This window comes from Symphalangus syndactylus, chromosome 5, assembly GCF_028878055.3.
Source record: "Symphalangus syndactylus isolate Jambi chromosome 5, NHGRI_mSymSyn1-v2.1_pri, whole genome shotgun sequence".
Lineage (NCBI taxonomy): Eukaryota > Metazoa > Chordata > Mammalia > Primates > Hylobatidae > Symphalangus > Symphalangus syndactylus.
This window is the reverse complement of record NC_072427.2, coordinates 78,995,191-79,012,485: the sequence shown is the minus strand read 5'-3', so window position 1 is coordinate 79,012,485 and position 17,295 is coordinate 78,995,191. Positions and strand designations below refer to the sequence as shown.

The 17,295-nt window shown below is 47.1% G+C and overlaps 1 long non-coding RNA gene and 2 pseudogenes across 1 annotated transcript; 2 read left to right on the top strand and 1 right to left on the bottom strand.

Annotated features, from left to right (window-relative positions):
- Positions 1-4,255: 4,255 nt before the first annotated feature.
- LOC129481853 (uncharacterized) lies at positions 4,256-6,461 on the bottom strand. The gene is made up of 2 exons (XR_010121142.1): positions 6,248-6,461; positions 4,256-4,416 (listed from the first exon to the last, which is right to left on the bottom strand). It is a non-coding gene; the product is annotated as an uncharacterized lncRNA (long non-coding RNA).
- Positions 6,462-7,269: 808 nt separating this feature from the next.
- LOC129481854 (heterogeneous nuclear ribonucleoprotein A3-like) lies at positions 7,270-8,734 on the top strand (annotated as a pseudogene).
- A 4,769-nt stretch (positions 8,735-13,503) lies between these two features.
- On the top strand, positions 13,504-14,751 carry LOC129481855 (heterogeneous nuclear ribonucleoprotein A3-like; annotated as a pseudogene).
- Positions 14,752-17,295: the final 2,544 nt, after the last annotated feature.

The following is a 17,295-nucleotide window of genomic DNA, read 5'->3' as shown; positions in this document are numbered from 1 at the left end:
ACTCTAGCGGAGGAGAGGTGACAATTACCCCTGGCCGTGGAGCACTCTAGCGGAGGAGAGGTGAGGATTACCCCGGCCATGGAGCACTCTAGTGGAGGGGAGGTGATGGATTACCTCCTGGATCATGGCCATATGAGAGAAAGGTGTGGGGCTCTAGTAAACCAGTAAGTTAACTGAAACTGGGAAAGAGCCAGGTTGGCGGAACAGGGCCCTAACCCGGTCTACAACCCTTTTGTGTGAAAAACCATAGCCGTTATCTTGCAACTTTGGAAATGAAAAGGCATGTGGGTTACAAGACAGCTAAAAGCAGCAGGGCATTTCCCTTGGGCATCAGAAGAGGAAAGTCCTGGCAGTTAAAGTTATTCCAACATATTCTTAGCATACAGCACAAGCTCACCTGCACATAGCCTCATCCAGCCCAACCTTATAAAACTTCCCTCCAGCCCTTTCTCTTTGCAGACAGCACCTTCTCTGCTGTGCTGCATGTTGCATTCTTGCAATGTATTTTCATAGTTTCCGTAATAAATTTGCCTTTCTTTACTCACAACTGTCTTGGTAAATACCTTTACTACCCACGAAAACCCCAGCCCCAGCAGTTGCACCCATGACAAAAGGGGCCCATGAGGAATTCTGCCGGGTCATGTCTGCAATACAGAGCCCAGGCTCTAACCGGAGGCAGCCGAGCTCCAGCCATTCCATCTTGAGCTTCTACCATAAGAGGAGCAACCCAGGACATCAGTAGCCTGGGAAGGAGAGAATGGCATTGTCCACAGGCACCTAAAGCCAGAACTCCTGTCTGTTTCTGGCTGCTTGACCTGAACATCAAGGTTGCAGACTTTGGCTTCAGCAACTGTTGGCAACAAACTGAACACCCTCTGGGGCAGCCCCCTTGTGCTATCTGGGAATTCTCCTAAGGCCGTAGGCACACTGGTCCACAGTGGTGGTGTGGAACCTGGAGTCACCCTCTGTGGCTTGGACACCCGGTCCCTGCCTTTTAACAGACACTACTTCAGGAAGCTGCAGCAATGGATACTGACAGGAATGAAACACAACATCTCTTACATATGCGTGGAGGGTGCAAACCCACTGAAAACATTTCTCATCCTCAATTCCAGCAAGAGGGGCACCTCAGAAAAATCCACAAGGGCCCCATGGAGGAACACCAGCAGAGTTTCAGCATGAGAAGGAACCACAGCCGCCCTGACGCTGAGTTCTCCCTGACCCCAAGAGTCCTGGCAAACTGAGCTCATCTTGTCCATGGCTTGTGAGCGAGACCAGATCCAGGACTCGCTGAGGGGTCACCAAACTGAACCTGGGCTGTATGCAAACATCCCAATGTCTGCATACATCCAGCATCATCAAGCATCACAGTGAAGCCTCTGCCTTCGGCTGATCCCACCACCATCTGCAATCCTTTCCCTTTCTGCATGACACAGCCTAGGGTCTCTGCAAATCCAAAGCTGAGGTTTCAGCCATTCCCACCTGTGATTCCTCCTGGAAGAGCAGCAGCCCAGAAAATCAGCAGCCTGGGGAGGACCAGGGCCAGGACAGAATCCACAAGGACAGCCAAGGTGCCTGCCAGTCCCTACCTAACCTGGAAATGAAAACCACCAATTCCAGAACAGCCCCCAGTGTGGCCCTGTGGCACCCCCATGGCAGCAACAGCAGTGCAGGCACCATAAGAAGCCACTGGCTGCTGGGGCGTGTCCTCCAAGGAAACATCCTCCCCAGGCAGCTCCATCAGGTGCGACACTAGCAGAATTTGCCTGAAGGCAAATTTGATGTGTTTGATGTGCTTCTGAATTCGGTTTGATAGTATTTTATTGAGGATTTGTGCATCGATGTTCATCAGGGATATTGGCCTGAAGTGTGTGTGTGTGTGTGTGTGTGTGTGTGTCTGTCTGTCTTCCTGGTTTTGGTACCAGGATGATGCTGGCTTCATAAAATGAGTTAGGGGGAAGTCACTCCTTTTCAATTGTTTGGAATAGCAAAAAGAACAAAGCTGGAGGCATCACACTACTTCAAACTATACTACAAGGCTACAGTAACCAACACAGCATGGTACTGGTACCAAAACAGACATATAGACTAATGAAACAGAACAGAGACCTCAGAAATAACACCACGCATCTACATCCATATGATCTTCAACAAACCTGACAAAAAGGAGCAATGAGGAAAGAATCTCCTATTCAATAAATAGTGCTGGGAAAATTCACTAGCCATATGCAGAAAATTGAAACTGGAACCCTTCCTTAAACCTTAAACTTAAGACTTTAAACCTTAAACATAAGACTTAAATGTCAAGCCCCAAACCATAAAAACGCTAGAAGAAAACCTAGGCAATACCATTTAGGACATAGGCATGAGCAAAGACTTCATGACGAAAATGCCAAAAGGAACTGCAACAGAAACCAAGATTGACAAATGAGATCTAATTAAACTAAAGAGCTTCTGCACAGCAAAAGAAACCACCATTAGAGTGAATAGGCAAACAACAGACTGGGAGAAAAATTTTGCAATCTACCCATCTGACAAAGGTCTAATATCCAGAATTTACAAGGAAATTAAACAAATTCACAAGAAAAAAACAAACAACCCAATCAAAAAATGGGCAAAGGACATGAACAGACACTTCTCCAAAGAAGATATTTACATGGCCAACAAACATATAAAAAAAGCTCAACATCACTGATTATTTGAAAAATGCAAATCAAAACTACAATGAGATACCATCTCACACCAGTCAGGATGGTGATTATTAAAAAATCAAGAAAGAGTAGAAGCTGACCAGGCTGTGGAGAAATAGGAATGCCTTTACACTGTTGGTGGGTATGTAAATTAGTTCAACCGCTGTGGAAGACAGTATGATGATTCCTCAAGGATCTAAAATAAGAAATACCATTTGACCCAGAAATCCCATTACTGGATATATACCCAAAATAATATAAATTATTCTACTATAAAGACACATGCACACATATGTTTATTGCAGCACTATTTACAATAGCAAAGTCATGGAACTGGTACAAATGCCCATCAGTGATAGACTGGATAAACAAAATGTGGTACATATACATCATGGAATACTATGCAGCCGTAAAAGGAATGAGATCATGCCCTTTGCAGGGACATGGATGAAGCTGGAAGCCATCATCCTTAGCAAACTAAAACAGGAACAGAAAACCAAACACCACATGTTCTCACTCATAAGTGGGAGTTGAACAATGAGAACACATGGACACAGGGAGCAGAAAAGCACACACCAGGCCCTGTTAGGGGGTGGGGGGTGAGGGAAGGGAACTTAGAGGATGGGTTAATAGGTATAGCAAACCACCATGGCACATGTAAACCTATTTAACAAACCTGCACATTCTGCACATGTATCCCGGAACTTAAAGGAAAATAAAATAAAATATAAAAATTTTATGATTCAATTTGTACTCAATAAAATAAAAGCCAGAGCTGACATTTAGTAATAAGTATTACCCTTTTCCCTTGAAACAATCTCTGTCTCTCTCTCTCTAGCTCTCCTTTTTTATTAAACAGAAGTCATAGTGAGAACAATTTGTGTGAAAAATAAGTTTTAGGCTTATTATGGTTGGCTTGTGATATGGCTTGACTCTGTGTCCTCACCCAAATCTCATTTCAAATTGTCATCCCTCCTGGTGGGCAGTGATTGTATCATGGGAGTTGTTTCACCCATGCTGTTTTCATGATAGTGAGTTGTGAAATCTGATGATTGTATCAAGTGTTTGACATTTTCTCCTTTACATACACACACACAGTCTCTACTGCCACCTGGTGAAGAAGGTGCCTACTTTCCTTTCCATCATAACTGTAAGTTTTCTGAGGCCTCCGTGGCTATGTAGAACTGTCAGTTAAACCACATTTGTTTATAAATTACCCAGTTTCAGGTAATATCTTTATAGCAGTGTGAGAAGGGACTAGTACAGCCTTAGTATTCACTTAAAGTGCAGAAACAATTAATTGGCCATATAGGCTCCTCTTAAGTTGGGTTTGTTGGAATTTACCTAAAATTAAGTTATTCTAGTCAAAGCCTGGGTAAAATAACCAGTGTCTCCATTTGTCCGATTTTACAATAAAAGATGTACTTAAGCAAATAACTATATTGTCACCTAATCAGAATACTCACAGCTTTCAAATTATGGATAACCTAGAGAAAAATAAATTTGCTCACAAAAACACACTTTACCCAATTTTTCTAAACTATAAATAACTCAAAATAAAAACATTTGCTTGACTCTTCTTTAATAAGAGCAGTGGCTTTCAAACACAATGTCATTTGTTCATCTTGGAACTGCTATCCACAAGCCAAGCAGCTCCTGTTAGATGGGAACCACCCATCAAGCACTGTAGAATATGTAGCAGTTCTTCACGTAGTTAGAGTCAGTCCTATGGGAAAACAGAGGCTCTTTGCTTATGATCATTATTCTCTTTGCATTCCTCAGGTAGCGGGATGCTAGATCAGAAGTATTTGGGTCCCCAGCAGGGATTTGGGGCAAAGGACTCAGGGCATTTGGTTGATCTTCACCTTATTTGTCTCAACATTGCCCCAGGCAATATTATCTTCCTCATTATAACTTTTGCCTTTTGATTAAAAAACATTTTCTATCTGAGGCAAATAATGAATAAGTATTCAAACATATCTATGATTCTTCTGGGACAGGTCCTTGGACTTCCTTTTCCTTTCAATTTTTTTCTTATTTCCCTAATCATTTATCAAGCATCTGTAAGAGTTCTGAGGGACAGCAAATTTGATAAGGCTTCTCTATCATATGATTGTGCCGAAGCGATGTTACCCAGAGTGCCAATGTAAAAGGGGCCCTTTCAACCCCTAAATTTCTTATTGCATGAGTTCAAGCCACATTTTGAAAAGCCTGCTGGAGGAGCAAAGAGGTTTCTGCAAAGTTCAATCCACCCCCAATCCTCCAATGCCCAGGTAGCCCTGACGGAACCTCCCCTGCATCCAGCCTCAGCACCAGCCCAGTCCCATTGGATCCCTGACATTCGTTACAGTCAAAAGATTCGAGTCAGTCCACCCACGAGCAGAGGGGAGGATGTTTCTCAAGAATGAGACAGGAAGTGCAGAGGAAATGCGACACTGTGCCTGCCCTAGAACACAAGTCCAGTCACGGTCACCTACCACTCATTCTAGGCAATCCACCCACCCATGAGATGAAACATGGAGACCAAGGTAGCTTCCCTGTCTGAGACACGTATGGAAGCCAAGAGCCCAGGATCATCAACCCTGGCTAATCAAGCAGAAACAGATTTGGAGGGAGAAACAATCATGACATGGATCTCCAGGGAGTGTCGCCCTGACGGAATGGGAAGTGATCTTTGTTGAAGACATTCAGCCAGACCAAGAAACATCTAGGCCCCTCAGAAACAGGGGAGACAGAGCAAGAGGGAGGAAACAGCAGAGGCCAGAGCCCAGGCAGGATATAGCACCATGCCATCGGTACAGGCATAAGGAGAGAGGTGCCAAACTGGTGACTTGTCCAGAGAGGCCAGTGTTCCAGTGAAAGTGATTGTTGCCATCTCCCATTCCTGGCTTCTTCTTCAAGATTATATCGTTGTCTGGCTTCGTCCTCAGAGAAGAGCTGTGAAAAGCTAAAACAATCTTCTTTGACTTTGGTTGGCTCCACCCCTGCAGAAAAATGATCTCCCGTGAGGATTTTGTCCTTGGCTGGAGTGTGGTCATATTGATCCTAGAAACGAGGCCTCTCAGGATGGGGATGAGACTTCCATTGCTCCGGGACGGATGCGTCTTGTCACGTGATCGAGGCCTTCACAAACCCAAAGTGGAAGCACCACGAAAACGATGGATAACAGGGCCAAGACGCAGGCAGAGACGCAGAAAGAGGCTCACCAAACACCGGTCAACATGCAAGAAATCGCTTTTTGACGCCCAGGGAACATTCGTGCACAGACACACACGCAAACGGGCACACACACACACACACAAACACAAACACACACAATGACAGAGAGGGGCAAAGAAGCACAGAGAGGGTGAGAGACAGAAAGAGAAGAAAGAATGAGTGACACTCACACACGCAGTGCCACAGAGGTGGCACAGAAGTAAACGCCCCCAGGCAAGCACTGCGGCTTCGGGGTTCTGCTCTTGATGGCAACGACCCTCGGGTGAGAGAAGAGCCCACGGGCACGCAGGCAGACCTGTCCTGGAGATCCCGGGGGCACAACATATGGAGAGACTCACCCGAACACCGTCAGGGCAAGCCGGAGGCTGGGATGCCACGCTGCTTCACCCGGACTCCCCTGTGGTTTCGTCATCCTGGTCGGGCCTTTGCCACTCCTGGCAGCCGGAGACCTTCCTGTGGACCCCGTAGAGAGGTCAGCCATGAGCCTCGGAGGCCCGACACCCAAGCGCTGCCACGGAGGGCTCCCGCGTTGCCCAGCCTCAGGGACGTGTTTCTAAGACAACCCTGGGAACCACTGTGAGGGGAGAAGCAGCTCGCGCCTCACGCATGCGCACTGGCTGGGCCAACTCGCACTCCGCTCCTGGCAGTCAGGCGGCGTCCCCTTTAAATAAGGGCGGCCACGACGCGGCACAGGGGGCCCCTGCTGTAGCCCTGTCAGCGGCTGGATCCGGGGTCCAGGTTGGGGCCGCGTCGGGGAGGGGGCCGCGAGTGTCCCAGGGCCAAGCAACCAGGAGTCCCGTGTTCAGGACCTCCTTGAGCCGAGTTCCCCGATGCAGCGGGAGCTTCAGGGCGCCTGCAGGGTTCTCAGGACTCCTTTTCAGATGTGACTTTGGACCCCTCCGAGTGAGAAAGGATGGGCTCACCACATCTGGTGAGGCGGGCCAGGGCCTCGCTGCAGCACAGAATGATCCCATGGCCCTCGAGGCGTGGTGTCAGCTGAAAATTCACTGATCCGTGAGCCCTCTGCCTCCCTCTTCCGTTGAAAGAGCAGTGGCCCGCCCCGCTTCTGAAAGCCCTGGGGCTCCTGCAAGCCGACACCGCTTTCCAGGACACGTGCGTGCAGACAAGGACCGGGCCAAACCGAGGTGGAGACGAGGCGATGAGGCGCGCACTGACGTATCCCAGAGCAGACGGCGTGAATGCCTGTCACCGGGGGCACGTGGGGCGATGGCGAAACCAACAAAGGTGTCCAGGTGTGTGCCCGGTGGCGAGCGGGAAGGAGTGGCCTTTCCCTGAGTGCCAAGGGAAATGAAAGGAGACCTGGGGAACTCGAGTTGGAAGAGTCGAGTCCGGACTCAAAATGAAGCTGAAACAGCCGCCGGGTCGTCCCCAGCCCGACTCCGGCCGTCATCGCCGTCGCCGCCCGGGGGAGGAGGGCCACGATCCAAAGGAATCAGTGGAGTTGAGAAAACTCTTTACTGGTGGTCTGAGCTTTGAAATTACAGCTGACAGTTTAAGAGCACATTCTGAGAAATGGGGCACACTCACAGACTGTGTGGTAATGAGAGACCCCCAAACAAATCTTTCCAGGGGCTTTGGTTTTGTGACTTATTCTTGTGTTGAAGAGGCGGATGCAGCCATGTGTGCTCGACCACACAAGGTTGATGGGCGTGTAGTGGAACCAAAGAGAGCTGCTTCTGGAGAGGATTCTGTAAAGCCTGGTGCCCATCTAACACTGAAAACAACTTTTATTGGTGGTATTTAAGAAGATACAGAAGAATGTAACTTGAGAGACCACGTTGAAAAGTATGGCAAGATTGAAACCATAGAAGTTCTGTAAGACGGGCAGAGTGGACAAAAGAGAGGATTTGCTTCTGTAACTTTTGATGATCATGATACAGTTCATAAAATTGTTTTTCAGCAATACCACACTATTAATGGGCATAATTGTGAAGTGAAAAAGGCCCTTTCTAAACAAGAGACGCAGTCTGCAGGATCACAGAGAGGTCGTGGAGGTGGATCTGGCAATTTTATGGGTCGCGCAGGAAACTTTGGAGGTGGCGGAGGTAATTTTGGCCGTGGTGGAAACTTTGGTGGAAGAGGATGCTATGGTGGTGGAGGTGGTGGCAGCAGAGGTAGTTATGGAGGAGGTGATGGTGGATATAGTGGATCTGGAGGAGATGGTGGCAACTATGGCGGTGGTCCTGGTTATAGAAGTAGAGGGGGCTACGGTGGTGGTGGACCAGGATACGGAAACCAAGGTGGTGCACACGGTGGAGGTGGTGGAGGATATGACGGTTACAATGAAGGAGGAAGTTTTGGCGGTGGCAACTACGGTGGTGGTGGCAACTCTAATGATTTTGGAAGTTATAGTGGACAACAGCAATCAAATTATGGACCCAGGGAAGGGGGCAGTTTTGGTGGAAGAAGCTCGGGCAGTCCCTATGGTGGTGGTTATGGATCTGGTGGTGGAAGTGGTGGATATGGTAGCAGCAGGTTCTAAAAACAGCAGAAAAGGGCTACAGTTCTTAGCAGGAGAGAGAGCGAGGAGTTGTCAGGAAAGCTGCAGGTTACTTTGCGACAGGCGTCCCAAAAGCGTTAGAGGAACTGTAAAAATCCGCCACAGAAGGAACGATGATCCATAGTCAGAAAAGTGAGTGCAGCTGAAACAGGGAACCCTTCTGGTTCAGGACTGTCGCAGCCACAGTTTGCAAAAAGTGCAGCTATTGATTAATGCAATGTAGTGTCAATTAGATGTACATTCCTGAGGTCTTTTATCTGTTGTAGCTTTGTCTTTTTCTTTTTCTTTTCATTACATCAGGTATATTGCCTTGTAAATTGTGGTAGTGGTACCGGGAATAGAAAATTAAGGAATTTTTAACTTGTCAATATGTGTGTAGTTCAGTTTTTCTACATTTTAGGACAGAAACTTTAACAAAATGCAGTTTCCGAGGTGTTTCCCTGTGAGTTAACAAGCAAAGAAGATCATTGTTAACTACTACTTTGTAGGAATGTTGCTGAAGTTAACTGTGAAGAAACACCTGCTGACTTGCAGTTTAAGGGGAATCTATTCTCCCCATTTCCAAAGCATGATATGAATGGGCGCGGACATGTGGAGAGAATAGATCATTTGTGTGTTTGCAGTGTGTGTTTTAGATAAATAGGGTTGGGTATTTAAATTAGCATTTGTGAATTTAATAGCATTAAGGTTTCTTTCAAATGAGAAAAATGTCAACATTTCTATTTGGTTTTGTGCATTTTCTTTTAAAATGTAATCATGATTTTAGTGTGTTAGCCTTGCTGAGTCCTAGCCGTGTTTAGAACATCCCTATTCTACATTTATCTTGGTCAGATTTGAACTGCAGCCATAGGTTTTGGGTGTAAGGAGGGTTTAGTGCCCTCCATTTATATTCTGAAAAGGGAGAGTGGATGTTTTCCCTCTCCTACATTAGAAACCATTCTTAAAACCTGTTGAAAATATAGAACCATTAGGGCTGCTATATCTGAGCAAATTAGTGGGTAGCTTTTTTTTTTTCTTCTTTGAAGCACAAGCGGCCCATAAATCTTGAGTTACTTTCCTTAAATTCTTTTTTTTTTGATACAAGTTTTCAGAGCAAGAGAATAAAAATCATGTGTTATTAAACCCCTAAGTGGCTGGCATGCTTTCCTGTTTGTATTCTATTCCTTTTGCTGGATGAAACCAAGGACAGTTTAGGTATAATTGTCCAAAATAACCTAACTGCAGCAGAAATGTAGCACAGTTGCTTAGTACAGGCTTCTCACTTCTTACAGACCTGAATTCAAACTTGGATAGTCTGAGTTCTTAAGTTCCCAAAGAACACACGGTCATTTCTTGTTTACATTTCAACATAAATCATGTTGTCACCAATGAGTTTGGAAGGCCCTGTTAGAGAAGAGTTTTAGTTACTTAGGTCGTATATACGTATATTAATATTACCAAATGTCTAGTGTTTTGCTCCCGCGAGTGCTTACAATTTCATTCGAACCCTGAGTATGTGCCCTACCGTTACTCTTTCTTTGGTAGTTGTACGTTGAATTCAAGTCTTTTTTGTTTGAAGAAGTACTAAGCAAACAAGCAATCACAAGGGGAATGGGGCGTGCTAGTGTTTGAAAATGCTCTCTTGTTGCTCTAATTCTGGGCCTCTGTGCATGAATATTTGGATGCGTGCTGTGCCAGCATGGAAATTGGTCTTCACACACACTGCAGTTTTCCAGAAACATTCACAAACCAACAAATGGAACAGACATTCCATTTGTTAATGGGCATATACGTGAAGAGCAGTGTCGAAAATAGGCTAATATTAGGAAGTGGTTAAGTCCTTAATTACTTCAAGCGTGGTTATATAATGGACACTGTCAATGTTCATAACGTAAACCTGGGTACCCGGTCAAAATAATGCTTGGGAAATATTAACATTGAGCTCAATTGTCTCACGTTCCTTTATTCATATAAATACAGTTGAAAGGAATGGGGGAGATTAACATTTCCCGTTTTATGTTTGCGAAATGGTTTGACACAACCTTGACACTATCTTTCAATGGCATGAGGTTAATTGTACGGTTAAACAACTTCCTATCCTCTGGAACTAGTATTATAGTGAAAATCTTTACAGTAAGTTGATGTTTACAACCTATAAGCAGGTGAAATCTCTGTATGTGACCTGTTTATCAGTTGTATTATCTTAGCTCTTGTGAACAGTGTGGAAAAGTAAGCCATGAGGAGGGCGATGTAACCAGCTTTAAAGGACCAAAGGTGTGCTTTTTAAGCACACCCTGGATCACAGAAACTCACTAAGACAGGACTTCAGCAGCCTTTTGCGTTTGGACAAGTCAGCATAAATAAAGAATGACAAGGCAGCAGCAAGAGCTTCAACTACAGAGAAGTGAAGGCATAAGATACTATGAGGAGAGTGAGCAACTTTCCAAAAGCTAGTTAAATGTGCTTATTACAACTGAAATGTCGAAGAAATTCTAGCAGGAAGGAGCTCTTGGCCTTTTGGAACATCAATGAGAGATAGTTGCCACAGTCACTGGGTCTAGCATTTAGACCTGCAAGGAAGGCCGATAAGCTTTAGTTAAGGCTTGAATTTGAATTCTTTCAGTAACTAAAGAGTAATCTACTGGAAAAAAAAAAAAAAAAAGAAAAAGAGAGAAGAAATGGGAAGCAGGAGGGGACCTGTGCCACAGTCCAAGCCACAGCTTGAAATCCCTGCCACAGGAGCAAGGAGCTTTCTGCGAGATTCACCCCACCCCCAACCCTCCACCGCCCAGGTAGTCCTGACCCAGTTGGCCCTGCACGCGACCGCAGCCGCAGTCCGACGAAGTCCCTTTGGTTTCCTGACATTCCTTACAGCCAGAAGATTCAGGGAGAGAGTCGGCCTATGAGCAGAGGAGAGGATGTCCCTCAAGAGTGACACAGGAAGTGCAGAGGAAATGCGACAGCACCTGTCCTGGTAGACAAGGCCAGTGACGGTCGCCCAGCGCTGATTCTAGGATGCTAGGGCAATCCGCCCTGTGGACCCCGTGGAGAGGTCAGGCCGGAGCCTCGGAGGCCGGACACCCAAGGGCTGCCACGGAGGACTGCTGCGTTGCCCAGCCTCAGGGACTGGTTTGTAAGACAACCGTGGGAACCACAGTGACAGGAGAATCAGCTAGCTCCTCGCGCATGCGCACTGGCTGGGCCAACTCGCGCTCCGTTCCCAGCAGTCAGGCCTCGTCCCCTTTAAATAAGGGCAGCTGCGCCCCAGCAGAGGGGGATCCTGCTGCAGCCCCGGCGCTGCGGCTGGATCCGGGGTCCAGTTTGGGGCCGCGTGGGGGAGGGGGGCGCGGGTGTCCCAGGGCCGAGCACCCAAGAGTCCGGTGTTCAGGACCTCCTTGAGCCGAGTTCCACCGATGCAGCGGGAGCTTCAGGGCGCCTGCAGGCTTCTCAGGACTCCTCTTCAGATGTGACTTTGGACCCCTCCGAGTGAGAATGGATGGGCTCACCACATTTGGTGAGGCGGGCCAGGGCCTCGCTGCAGCACAGAAGGATCCCATGGCCCTCGAGGCGTGGTGTCAGCTGAAAATTCACTGATCCGTGAGCCCTCTGCCTCCCTCCTCCTTTGAAAGAGCAGTGGACCGCCCCCGCTTCTAAAAGCCCTGGGGCTCCTGCAAGCCGACACCGCTTTCCAGGACACGTGCAGACAGGGACCCGGCGAATCCGAGTAGAGACGAGGAGATCAGGCGCGCACTGACGTATCCTAGAGCTGATGGCGTGAATGCATGTCACCGGAGGCATATGGGGCGATAGCGAAACCAAGAAGGGTGTCCAGGCATGTGCCCGGAGGCAAGGGGGAACAAGTGGCCTTTCCCTGAGTGCCAAGGGAAATGAAAGAAAACCTGGGATCCAGGAGGGGCCTGTGCCTCCGGCCAAGCCACAATTTGAAATGCCTGCCAGAGGAGCAAAGAGCTTTCTGCAAGATTAACCCCACCCCCAACCCTTCACGCCCAGGGAGCCCTGACGCATCCTCCCCTGCACGCGACCCCAGCCGCAGTCCGGCGCAGTACCTTTGGTTTCCTGACATTCCTTACAGCCAGAAGATTCAGGGAGACAGTCCGCCTATGAGCAGAGGAGAGGATGTCCCTCAAGAGTGACACGGGAATTGCAGAGGAGATTCGACAGCACCTGTCCTAGAAGACAAGGCCTGTCAACGTCGCCCAGCGCTGATTCTAGGATTCTAGGGGAATCCGCCCTGTGGACCCCATGGAGAGGTCAGGCCGGAGCCTCGGAGGCTGGACACCCAAGGGCTGCCGCGGAGGACTGCTGCGTTGCCCAGCCTCAGGGACTGGTTTCTAAGACAACCGTGGGAACCACTGTGACGGGAGAATCCGCTCGCTCCTCGCGCATGCGCACTGGCTGGGCCAACTCGCGCTCGGCTCCCAGCAGTCAGGCCTCGTCCCCTTTAAGTAAGGGCAGCTGCGCCCCAGCAGAGGGGGATCCTGCTGCAGCCCCGGCGCTGCGGCTGGATCCGGGGTCCAGTTTGGGGCCGGATGGGGGAGGGGGCCGCGCGTGTCCCAGGGCCCAGCACCCAAGAGTCCGGTGTTCAGGACCTCCTTGAGCCGAGTTCCACCGACGCAGCGGGAGCTTCAGGGCGCCTGCAGGGTTCTCAGGACTCCTCTTCAGATGTGACTTTGGACCCCTCCGAGTGAGAAAGGATGGGCTCACCACATCTGCTGAGGCGGGCCAGGGCCTCGCTGCAGCACAGAATGATCCCATGGCCCTCGAGGCGTGGTGTCAGCTGAAAATTCACTGATCCGTGAGCCCTCTGCCTCCCTCTTCCGTTGAAAGAGCAGTGGCCCGCCCCGCTTCTGAAAGCCCTGGGGCTCCTGCAAGCCGACACCGCTTTCCAGGACACGTGCGTGCAGACAAGGACCGGGCCAAACCGAGGTGGAGACGAGGCGATGAGGCGCGCACTGACGTATCCCAGAGCAGACGGCGTGAATGCCTGTCACCGGGGGCACGTGGGGCGATGGCGAAACCAACAAAGGTGTCCAGGCGTGTGCCCGGTGGCGAGCGGGAAGGAGTGGCCTTTCCCTGAGTGCCAAGGGAAATGAAAGGAGACCTGGGGAACTCGAGTTGGAAGAGCCGAGTCCGGACTCAAAATGAAGCTGAAACCGCCACCCTGTCGTCCCCAGCCCGACCCCGGCCGTCGCCGTCGCCGCCGGGGGGAGGAGGGCCATGATCCAAAGGAATCAGAGCGGTTGAGAAAACGTTTTACTGGTGATCTGAGCTTGGAAACTACAGATGACCGTTTAAGAGCACATTCTGAGAAATGGGGCACACTCACAGATTGTGTGGTAATGAGAGACCCCCATACAAATCGTTCCAGGGGCTTTGGTTTTGTGACTTATTCTTGTGTTGAAGAGGCGGATGCAGCCATGTGTGCTGGACCACACAAGGTTGATGGGCGTGTAGTGGAACCAAAGAGAGCTGTTTCTGGAGAGGATTCTGTAAAGCCTGGTGCCCATCTAACACTGAAAACAATTTTTGTTGGTGGTATTTAAGAAGATAGAGAAGAATATAATTTGAGAGACTACGTTGAAAAGTACGGCAGGATGGAAACCATAGAAGTTCTGTAAGACGGGCAGAGTGGACAAAAGAGAGGATTTGCTTTTGTAACTTTTGACGATCATGACACAGTTGATAAAATTGTTGTTCAGCAATACCACACTATTAATGGGCATAATTATGAAGCGAAAAAGGCCCTCTCTAAACAAGAGATGCAGTCTGCAGGATCACACAGAGGTCGTGGAGGTGGATCTGGCAATTTTATGGGTCGCGCAGGAAACTTTGGAGGTGGCGGAGGTAATTTTGGCCGTGGTGGAAACTTTGGTGGAAGAGGATGCTAGGGTGGTGGAGGTGGTGGCAGCAGAGGTAGTTATGGAGGAGGTGATGGTGGATATAGTGGATCTGGAGGAGATGGTGGCAACTATGGCGGTGGTCCTGGTTATAGAAGTAGAGGGGGCTATGGTGGTGGTGGACCAGGATACGGAAACCAAGGTGGTGCACACGGTGGAGGTGGTGGAGGATATGACGGTTACAATGAAGGAGGAAGTTTTGGCGGTAGCAACTACGGTGGTGGTGGCAACTCTAATGATTTTGGAAGTTATAGTGGACAACAGCAATCAAATTGTGGACCCAGGGAAGGGGGCAGTTTTGGTGGAAGAAGCTCGGGCAGTCCCTATGGTGGTGGTTATGGATCTGGTGGTGGAAGTGGTGGATATGGTAGCAGCAGGTTCTAAAAACAGCAGAAAAGGGCTACAGTTCTTAGCAGGAGAGAGAGCGAGGAGTTGTCAGGAAACCTGCAGGTTACTTTGCGACAGGCGTCCCAAAAGCGTTAGAGGAACTGTAAAAATCCGCCACAGAAGGAACGATGATCCATAGTCAGAAAAGTGAGTGCAGCTGAAACAGGGAACCCTTCTGGTTCAGGACTGTCGCAGCCACAGTTCGCAAAAAGTGCAGCTATTGATTAATGCAATGTAGTGTCAATTAGATGTACATTCCTGAGGTCTTTTATCTGTTGTAGCTTTGTCTTTTTCTTTTTCTTTTCATTACATCAGGTATATCGCCCTGTAAATTGTGGTAGTGGTACCGGGAATAGAAAATTAAGGAATTTTTAACTTGTCAATATTTGTGTAGTTCAGTTTTTCCGCATTTTAGTACAGAAACTTTAACAAAATGCAGTTTCCGAGGTGTTTCCCTGTGAGTTAACACGCAAAGAAGATCATTGTTAATTACTACTTTGTAGGAATGTTGCTGAAGTTAACTGTGAAGAAACACCTGCTGACTTGCAGTTTAAGGGGAATCTATTCTCCCCATTTCCAAAGCATGATATGAATGGGCGCGGACATGTGGAGAGAATAGATAATTTGTGTGTTTGCAATGTGTGTTTTAGATAAATAGGGTTGTGTATTTAAATTAGCATTTGTGAATTTAATAGCATTAAGGTTACTTTCAAATGAGAAAAAGGTCAACATTTCTATTTGGTTTTGTGCATTTTCTTTTAAAATGTAATCATGATTTTAGTGTGTTAGACTTGCTGAGTCCTAGCCGTGTTTAGAACATCTCTATTCTACCTTTATCTTGGTCAGATTTGAACTGCAGCCACAGGTTTTGGGTGTAAGGAGGGTTTAGTGCCCTCCATTTATATTCTGAAAAGGGAGAGTGGATGTTTTCCCTCTCCTTCATTAGAAACCATTCTTAAAACCTGTTGAAAATATAGAACCATTAGGCCTGCTGTATCTGAGCAAATTAGTGGGTAACTATTTTTTTCTTCTTTGAAGCACAAACGGCCCATAAATCTTGAGTTACTTTCCTTAAATTCTTTTTTTTTTGATATAAGTTTTCAGAGCAAGAGAATAAAAATCATGTGTTATTAAACCCCTAAGTGGCTGGCATGCTTTCCTGTTTGTATTCTATTCCTTTTGCTGGATGAAACCAAGGATAGTTTAGGTATGATTGTCCAAAATAACCTAACTGCAGCAGAAATGTAGCACAGTTGCTTAGTACAGGCTTCTCACTTCTTACAGACCTGAATTCAAACTTGGATAGTCTGAGTTCTTAAGTTCCCAAAGAACACACGGTCATTCCTTGTTTATATTTCAACATAAATCATGTTGTCACCAATGAGTTTGGAAGGCCCTGTTAGAGAAGAGTTTTAGTTAATTAGGTCGTATATACGTATATTAATATACACAAATGTCTAGTGTTTTGCTCCCGCGAGTGCTTACAATTTCATTGGAACCCTGAGTATGTGCCCTACCGTTACTCTTTCTTTGGTAGTTGTACCTTGAATTCAAGTCTTTTTTGTTTGAAGAATTACTAAGCAAACAAGCAATCAGAAGGGGAATGGGGCGTGCTAGTGTTTGAAAATGCTCTCTTGTTGCTCTAATTCTGGGCCTCTGTGCATGAATATTTGGATGCGTGCTGTGCCAGCATGGAAATTGGTCTTCACACACACTGCAGTTTTCCAGAAACATTCACAAACCAACAAATGGAACAGACATTCCATTTGTTAATGGGCATATATGTGAAGAGCAGTGTCGAAAATAGGCTAATATTAGGAAGTGGTTAAGTCCTTAATCACTTCAAGGGTGGTTATATAATGGACACTGTCAATGTTCATAACGTAAACCTGGGTACCCGGTCAAAATAATGCTTGGGAAATATTAACATTGAGCTCAATTGTCTCACGTTCCTTTATTCATATAAATAAAGTTGAAAGGAATGGGGGAGATTAACATTTCCCGTTTTATGTTTGCGAAATGGTTTGACACAACCTTGACAGTATCTTTCAATGGCATGAGGTTAATTGTACGGTTAAACAACTTCCTATCCTCTGGAACTAGTATTATAGTGAAAATCTTTACAGTAAGTTGATGTTTACAACCTATAAGCAGGTGAAATCTCTGTATGTGACCTGTTTATCAGTTGTATTATCTTAGCTCTTGTGAACAGTGTGGAAAAGTAAGCCATGAGGAGGGCGATGTAACCAGCTTTAAAGGACCTAAGGTGTGCTTTTTAAGCACACCCTGGATCACAGAAACTCACTAAGACAGGACTTCAGCAGCCTTTTGCGTTTGGACAAGTCAGCATAAATAAAGAATGACAAGGCAGCAGCAAGAGCTTCAACTACAGAGAAGTGAAGGCATAAGATACTATGAGGAGAGTGAGCAACTTTCCAAAAGCTAGTTAAATGTGCTTATTACAACTGAAATGTCGAAGAAATTCTAGCAGGAAGGAGCTCTTGGCCTTTTGGAACATCAATGAGACATAGTTGCCACAGTCACTGGGTCTAGCATTTAGACCTGCAAGGAAGGCCGATAA